Genomic DNA, 8,579 nt, shown 5'->3' on the forward strand with positions numbered 1-8,579 from the left:
GTTTCCAGTGCATACCAGCAGGCTTAGCATAACAAACCTAGAAACGTGAAAGAATGGACATACTAACAGATTTAAGTGATAAAATGGCAGACTTCTTTTGTCTAACTGTAACTTTGTAGACAAAGTTACAGTTAGACAAAGGAAGTCTTCCGCAGAAAGAAACCGCTTCTATGGTGACCACGCTAAGCCTGCTGTAGATACTTTTTTCTAGAGTAGGTAACGTTACTTAAGTTTGAATTTTTCGAGTAAGTATTGATCCTATAAATTAAAGATGAAGATACTAATTATGTAAAAAAATGAAGATAGCATAATAATTGATATTTAATATTACGTGACGACCGTGAAGTATTTTGACTCATACACAAACAAAAAACCGAACTCCCTCGTAATACAGGGTGCAATTAATCCTGCCGGCCAAATTTAGATATATTGATCCTTGTTAAAAATAAAAATACACGTATTTTTTTTCTTTTATAATCATTCAGTACTAAAATGTTGAAAAATAGCTTCCGTAAGTTATCCTAAAAAACACCACAAGTAATGGACACTACGCGTCGCCAACGCGTACGCGTGCCGCGTGCCCCCGCTCTATCCACCGCCGCGAAGTGACCGTTTTGCAACGATTTTAAGTGGGATAAAAATATATTATGTTATTGTAAAAAATAACACCCTATTTTTTTCGTTAAATGGACTCTCCTAATTATACTTAAGATCTAAAAAAATTGGCCGGTAGGTTTAATTGCACCCTGTATATACCTGTAAAAGGATTGTTCAAAAAGAAATCCAACGAACAAAAATTAAAATAAAATTCCAATTCTATCCACTTTCGCTAAGGGTGGGTTGCACCAACTTACTTTAGCTATAACTGTAACTTTAACTATATTTATTTATTTATTTTTATTTATTAATTTATTTAACTCAGGCATCTTGGCCCATATTATAAATACCTTATAGACTAACATACATACAATTATACTAAAAAACTAACACTAACACTAAAACACTAAACACGTATTGTCTGCGACGTGGGGTGCGACGTGTTCGGAAGTCGTCCCCGGAACCTCCTGTAGACGACTCCAACTATAACTTTAACTATAACTATAATGCAAAACGTTAAATCTTTGATTAAAGTAAAAAATGGACGCCATATTTAACCATATCCTTGAGCTCGACAAGGCTTTGAATGAACGTGGCGAAAAAAGGAACTAACGCTGTCATCATAAAAAACGCCATTTTTTACAGTTCTCCTTTACCAGCTGCGCCCCCGCCCATGTTCATTTCAAGCCTTGTCGGACCAGCTGTCATTTGTCAAATTCTGTGGTCAAAGTTAAAGTTAGCCTTAATAGTTAAGGCTATCTTTAACTTTGACCTTAACCATAACTTTAACTTTAACCACGCCTCTGGTGCAACCCACTCTAAGTGTTTTTCGTAGCGGTGATTTCGGTAAAGTCAGACACATCTACGATCTCTTATTTCCCGGTACAAGCGTTAGCGATACGTGGAAATTGCAATAAAACCTGATCCTCCAATCAATTCTGAACGAGTTTCAGCATGGAAATGGGCGAAGCGTTTTATATCCACGGCGCTACTCAAACGCAATGCGACTGGAATTACGTTGCATTAAACGTCAGTATGGTATATGGCGTCATTTTACACTCTTGGACGTAATTGGATATTGGAGTGGAATCAAAATGTAGATCGAGGAGTTATAGGTTTTACTTTGGTCGGAATTTTCGTGTCATTTTTTCCTGGTTTTCGAAAGTAGAACAAATAAAACTGCACAAAAAAATCTGTAATGTTGTGGCGGTACCCACAATTCGCCTTACATTCCTGCATCGCGCTATCGAAGTTTCGGAGAACGGCAAGATATATACAACGTCTGAAATAACGTCAGTGGGCTTCGGCCTGACTATCTCTGCTATCTCTCTCGGTTGGAAGATCTTCCTTTTCGGCCGCCACCAACAACGTTAAAATATTATTATTATAGTTTAGGATAAAATATCATCTTCTTCGCCAATCCATATAAGACCGATCGGATCGGACTGATTTCAGGCCAACCGGACTGAACTCGTTCATACATACGGAAAAGCATAAAATGACGGACTCATTTTAGTCAGGTCGGCCTGCCATCAGTCCGATCATACCGGTACCGATAAACGGGCCTCAATAATTTAAACTGATTAGTGTAGTAAATAGATGTGATTTGAATCGCAGATAAGAAGCTTTCTGAGTTTATCACATAAGACATCTAGACAAATAGACAAAGGCCTAACACAATAATGGTAATGGAAGAAGTACCTACACCAAGTTACAAATGACGATACATTCACCGTTAGCACCAACTTTAATCATTCCTTGTATTATACCGCTGTCCGTTATTTTATACAAAAGTGCTAGAGTGCTTACGTAATAATATTACACACTCTTTTTTTTAATAAAATCTTCTTTCGAAGGGTGTACACTTCTTCGGGTAGGGTAAAGTATGTAGTTAATAGAATCTGGCGTTACTTTGCCCAAATGCATAGCTTAAAATTTAGTTTGATATTATTTTTAGCAATATTCCGCGAAATAAACCTCAACCTTTAAGTAAATGAGTGAGTGTACGCATAGGCATGCGTACAGGCTACAGCACCTCCCTCCTCTCCCGTGACGTGACCACTTGACGGACGTTGTTCGTAGAGTTCACATCCTGAGGATGCTCCGGTGTTGGGGCGAAACGCGCGTCGAGTTTACAAACCTGCATGATGTTGAGGGGCCTTGCACGGATTTGCCAACAATATTGCTTGTGTGGTGGTGGTGTTTGCAGGTTCTTGCATGCGAGTGTACGCATAGGCAGTGTGGGAGAGGAGCTGTACACATGCCTATACGTACACTCACTCATTTACTTAAAGGTTGAGGTTTATTTCGCGGAAAATTGCTAAAAATAATATCAAACTAAACCTTAAGTAAAGAATGTATCTGATTGAAAATTCGTAAGACGAATGTAGAGTTCGGCGACGCAGCGTAGAAGAGGTAAATGGTTTTATATTCGCGTAAAAGCAGCGTGAAATTTCGTGCTTTTTGTTTCGTTTTTACTTCTTTCAGCACTCCCAGAGTGCCTCTTGTCGTTTTATAAAGAAAAAATAAACTAAGTATTCCATAGTATTCAGTTTCACCCTTCTACCAAAAGCTATGAAATAAATACGTAATTGTTGTATCCAATATTATTTTGTAGCTTATATTGAGATTTGTAACTTTGTCGGCTTCTGTACACCCTATCCAAGTCACTTAAAACAATTGTTTTATTATGTTAAAGATACTCTTGTTTTACGTTTAAAACCATAAGAATTCGTTTTTATCACGCTTCCCAAGAAGCTGGGTCAGCTTTACACTACGTTTACGAACGATTCCAACTCATGAATTTCAATGCTCCTCGGTGTCGTAAGCGACGCCTATATTTTCCTTTGTCGCTGTTATTTACTCTGCTGTGGAATCTGCAATACATTATGTACTATTCATGTTTATTGAAGCCCCTAGTCTTGGTATTCAGCGGCTTATTCAAATCGCGGCTGATATATCGTTAGATTATCAGCTTTATTTCGTTTCAGGTACCTACTAATAAAATAGACAAAGTCAAACACGATTCGCCGATGGCAAAGCGCATAAATTCTATATATCTATACCAATATTATAAAGCGGAAGAATCTGTTAGTTAGTTTGAACGCGCTAATCTCAGGAGCTACTGGTCCGATTTGAAAAAAAATTTAAGTGTTAGATAGCCCATTTATCTATCGAGGAAGGCTATAGGCTATATTTCATCACGCTAATTCTAATAGGAACGAAGAAATAGAGGAACGTGTGAAAAAAAACGGGGGGAAATTATTTGAAAGGGCTCATTTGAACGCGCTAATCTCAGGAACTACTGGTCCGATTTGAAATATTGGCGAAGCCGCGGGGAACATCTAGTTTCAATGATAATTTTGCAGGGTAATACCTCGATTGTGGGAATCGTAGACACAATAGATTTTCAATAGTTATGCGACAGTCGGGTGCCGCTTGAGGATTAATAGGTTAACGACTTTTTTTATGAAATAAGGGGGCAAACGAGCAAACGGGTCACCTGATGGAAAGCAACTTCCGTCGCTCATGGACACTCGCAGCATCAGAAGAGCTGCAGGTACGTTGCCGACTTTTAAGAGGGAATAGGGTAATGGGGGAGGGTAGGGATGGGAAGGGAAGGGAATAGGGGAGGGTAAGGAAGGGAATAGGGTAGGGGATTGGGCCTCCGGTAAACTCACTCACTCGGCGAAACTCAGCGCAAGCGCTGTTTCACGCCAGTTTTCTGTGAGAACGTGGTATTTCTCCGGTCGAGCCGGCCCATTCGTGCCGAAGCATGGCTCTCCCACGTACGACTGGTTAAATTATCCTCGGCGGGTCAAGGAACATTTACCAGGTTATTTGGGCATGAGGTAAGGATTACCACTATTACGTATTCACCCTCTAAAACTGGCACCCTATGTTGCTCCTGTCATATAACTATACCGGCACTCCGCCATCGAACGTCTTGATTCCCTTCTCTCAGGCTAAATCCAGCTTCCACTAGGACACAACGCGCAGCAGCACCTCAGGCATGCGGCCAACGACTCTACCTACCTTAATAGGCAGGTACTATGAAGAGACTAGAGAAGTACCTAGTTTCATAGGCACGCCTGACGAACGCCATTTGGTCGGATAATTTCAATTCAATGTTAATTGTGATCTGTTGGCTGGCTTTGACGTAAAGCGACCAAACTACGTAGGTCTGTCTAGGAGGTAACTTTTTGGACTATTGGTCGATTACGCAGTAACAAATCAACTAAAAATGTCTCCACCTACAAAAAACAAAGCAGCTGCAAGTCAAAGCTAATCCATAATTTAGAGAAAAAACAATACATTGTTGAAATGATTAAGGACAATACTAGGTACCAGATTAATAACGATGATCGCAGCTTAAGGTTGATCGATCCACCTGTTATTAAGATCTTCTCAATACTTAACGATTACTCAAAATAAAATTCATTCATAAGCTATTGTTATTTAAGAAATAGGACATTACACACATTTAAAAGAGATCTTCCACTGACAAAATATGTTAACGTTAAAACAAACAAAACCTTCCTTGGTTTTAAAACCAGATTATTGTCGACAAACTTGTGCTGATAGTAAATCACTCTCTACAATATAGAGTTGCTATAGTCTATGAAGATGGGATAAGATGGGACCAGGTTATTATCAACAAGACTTATAATGCACTAAACCTTAGGTTAACCCTTATAACCCCATCGTCTCATTATATTATACAGGGGTAACAAAACAAAGTAATAATACTTTAGGCTGGTGGTGTAGCGTTGACGAGGGCAGGGGGGGTTTTAGTCTGTAAACCTCTGCGGAGGGAATCCGACATACCCCTGCCCCTTCCCCCGAGGGGGCGGGGGATGCGTAATGCATTTCCCCTCCTCAAAAAAAAAGGCTGTGTATGAGTCCCTTATATACGGTTAACTGTAAAGCAAGTAGTTAAATGTAATTAGCAGCACTGAAAGCGTTACTTTTCTTTCATTTTTATATGGGCAAATTCATGACGTTAGGACGTTTCCATACAAACATAGTTTAAAACATAGAAACATAGTTCAAGTCAAAAGAGACCCTTTCGGTTTTGCTTTGACAGTGAACTCTATATTATAAGAGACACATACACTCCCTCAAGTATCATCACTTTGGTTATGCACATTGTATGGCACATAATATTATATTACTAATGTGCTTGGGAGCCAGATGCAAAGTAAGTATAGTTAACAATAAACAAATCTTTATTTCACTTAAGAAAAATTAAAAAATCTTACACATCACCACAATAGGATTCTCTGTGTCGTGAAGACCAGTCTCTTCCATCATGCACACAAACACTAGATACATACAAATTACAATTGAGTAATTTTACTTATTTTAACAAGCTAAATACATATTTGTTAAAATAATGTTGCAATTCACGATAGGAAGCAGAGAGATCAATGAATAATTAATTATAGGGTCATGTTGAGTACGTTATAACAGTTGATTTGTTTGAATGCGTAACCAGGTTTCCGTTAAATTATATTGATTTAAATTGAAATCGCGGTCATACACACATTGCATTTTGAATGACTGGCGAAACATATTGTATTATTTCGGTGAATCGACTAATATCTGGCTTATAACTAGCTAGGTGACACTCGCAACTCCATTGCGACAAAATCGAATATCGCGCGGGAACCACACAATTTACCCGGGTAAAGGAATCTGTTCAGCGGTATAGGCGCGAAGGATACCAAAGAAAGACCAAAAATTTTTTTCACTTTTGTATGGGGAAACTCGTGACGCTCGGGCCCTTGCCATACAAAAGTGGAAAAAATTTTCGTCTTTCAGAGCTGCTGCTTTCACAGTGAACTCTCTACAAGGAACACGTACACACACTAAAGTATTATCACTTATTTTTGTTACACACTGTATAGTATGGATTCAACTAGCAATTGCTGCATTTGAACAAAAAAACTACCTGACTACAACGAAGGTAAAAGGCAGGGTAAAAAATGTTTTTTGCAGTCTATGTACATATTGTATGCCTACATAGCGTAGGCGGTAGGAGTCCTCTTAGCGGCTAAGCTACTGGTCTAAGCCCGGGTGCGCACTAGCGGCGGCCATCGAAAGTATGGTGTGGCCGCTTGACAGCGTGCGGCCAGGTGCGCGTGGTCTATGGCGGTTTCATACTAAGGTATCTATCTCAATGGCCGCCGCGGCTTGGCCGCTAGTGCGCGCCCGGGCTAATTGTAGCAAATGAAGTGTCAAAATATTATAATAATTAATAATTATTATCATTGATGCCATGAGATGAGTCATGACTCATGACTCATGAGACATAATGTTATATTTAAAGCAATATTTTTTAACTTTGTTTTTTGATAGCATTTTAAACCTTGTTACTTATTGCTTTATCTAATAATAGTGAAACATCTTTACCACATCTTTTTAAAGCGATATGAACAAAAGTTTAAACATAATACGCCAAAAGTCCTCATATCTGCCAATAAACTGATAAGTAAAAGCTTTTAAAGGTAAAGTTTCTGTTTAAAGCCTTTTATACCAATTTCCGTTTGAAATTTTCCATACACAAACACCGTGAACACACTATGTTGTGTATATTGGGCAGCGCATGTCATTCTAGTTGACAGGCACAAAATTGAATAATACACAAATTGAATCCGCTCTCTACCTCACTACCTCGCTACCTGGCTACCTTACTACCCGCGCTTAACGCCTCCGTGGTCTAAAGTGGTACAGAGCGCGGCTCTTGACTCGTCGTAGGTTCGATTTCCGCGATGGAAACATGTTATTTCCAAGTTTGGTTAGGACAATGCAGGCTGATCACCTGATTGTCTGACAAGTAAGATGATCCATGCGTCGGATGGGCATGTACAAAGTCGGTCCTGCGCTTGATCTCTCGCCGATCGTGTCGGTCTTCCGTCCCACTGGGTTATGAGAGTAAAGGAATAGAGAGTGCTCTTGTGTACTGCGCACACACTTGGGTACAATAAAATTACTCCTGCGTAGCTGGCCTGGAAACCGGTGTGGGAGCTATACCCGCGCTGCCTTGCTGCATTGCTACCTGGATGAATAATATTTGATGAAGCCTTTTCTTTAGTATACCTACAGATGACGAGTCATTGAAATGTAGAGAACTTCATTTTTAACCCCCGACAAAAAAGAGGGGTGTTATAAGTTTGACGTGTCTGTCTGTCTGTATGTCTGTCTGTTTGTCTGTGTGTGTATCTGTCCGTGGCATCGTAGCATCCAAACGGGTGGACCGATTTTGATCTAGTTTTTTTTGTTTGAAAGCTGACATAATCGATAGTGTTCTTAGCTATAATTCATCATCATCAGCCTGCTAAGTCCTGGACAATCAGGGTTTATCTGGTTCATGAAAGGCCGTTAGCAAATTGTAGTCGTTTGATGGGTTTTATATTTCATTCAAGTTCGTGATATTTGTGAATATACAATATACGTATACACATAATAATGGAAAGTTGACCTGGTGCTGCAGCATCACCTGGTAATCAATAGGATATCCAACTCCTCGCCAACTAAGAGCAGAGGTTTCGTGTTTGGGCTCATTTTAATTGTGACAACCAGTAAGAAGTAGATAAAGTACAAACAGTAAATATTTACATGCTGCTGCTGCAGCATCACCTGGATTCTATAGGAACCGAGCTTCGTATGAACCCAAAGTGGAGGTTTCATGTTTGGGCTCATTTTAACGGCGTCATCGAAAAGGACATTGATAGATGGTAATCATGAGAATATGATTCTGTTGATAGGAATTATTCTGCACTATAACCAACACAAGTTTAAAAAGTATGAAATAAAATAAAATTAAGAAATTTAAAAAAACCCCCGCCAAAACAACTTTCAAAAGTAATGAAAAAATATTTACTGCCTTCAAGTTCAAATAATTCCTAACTTGTATAAAGTAATATTTTAGTCCATAATATTGTTGTCAAGGTGTGTCGGGGGACCGCTAATGTAGATGT

This window comes from Aricia agestis, chromosome 6 (assembly GCF_905147365.1).
Source record: "Aricia agestis chromosome 6, ilAriAges1.1, whole genome shotgun sequence".
Classification (NCBI taxonomy): Eukaryota; Metazoa; Arthropoda; class Insecta; order Lepidoptera; family Lycaenidae; genus Aricia; species Aricia agestis.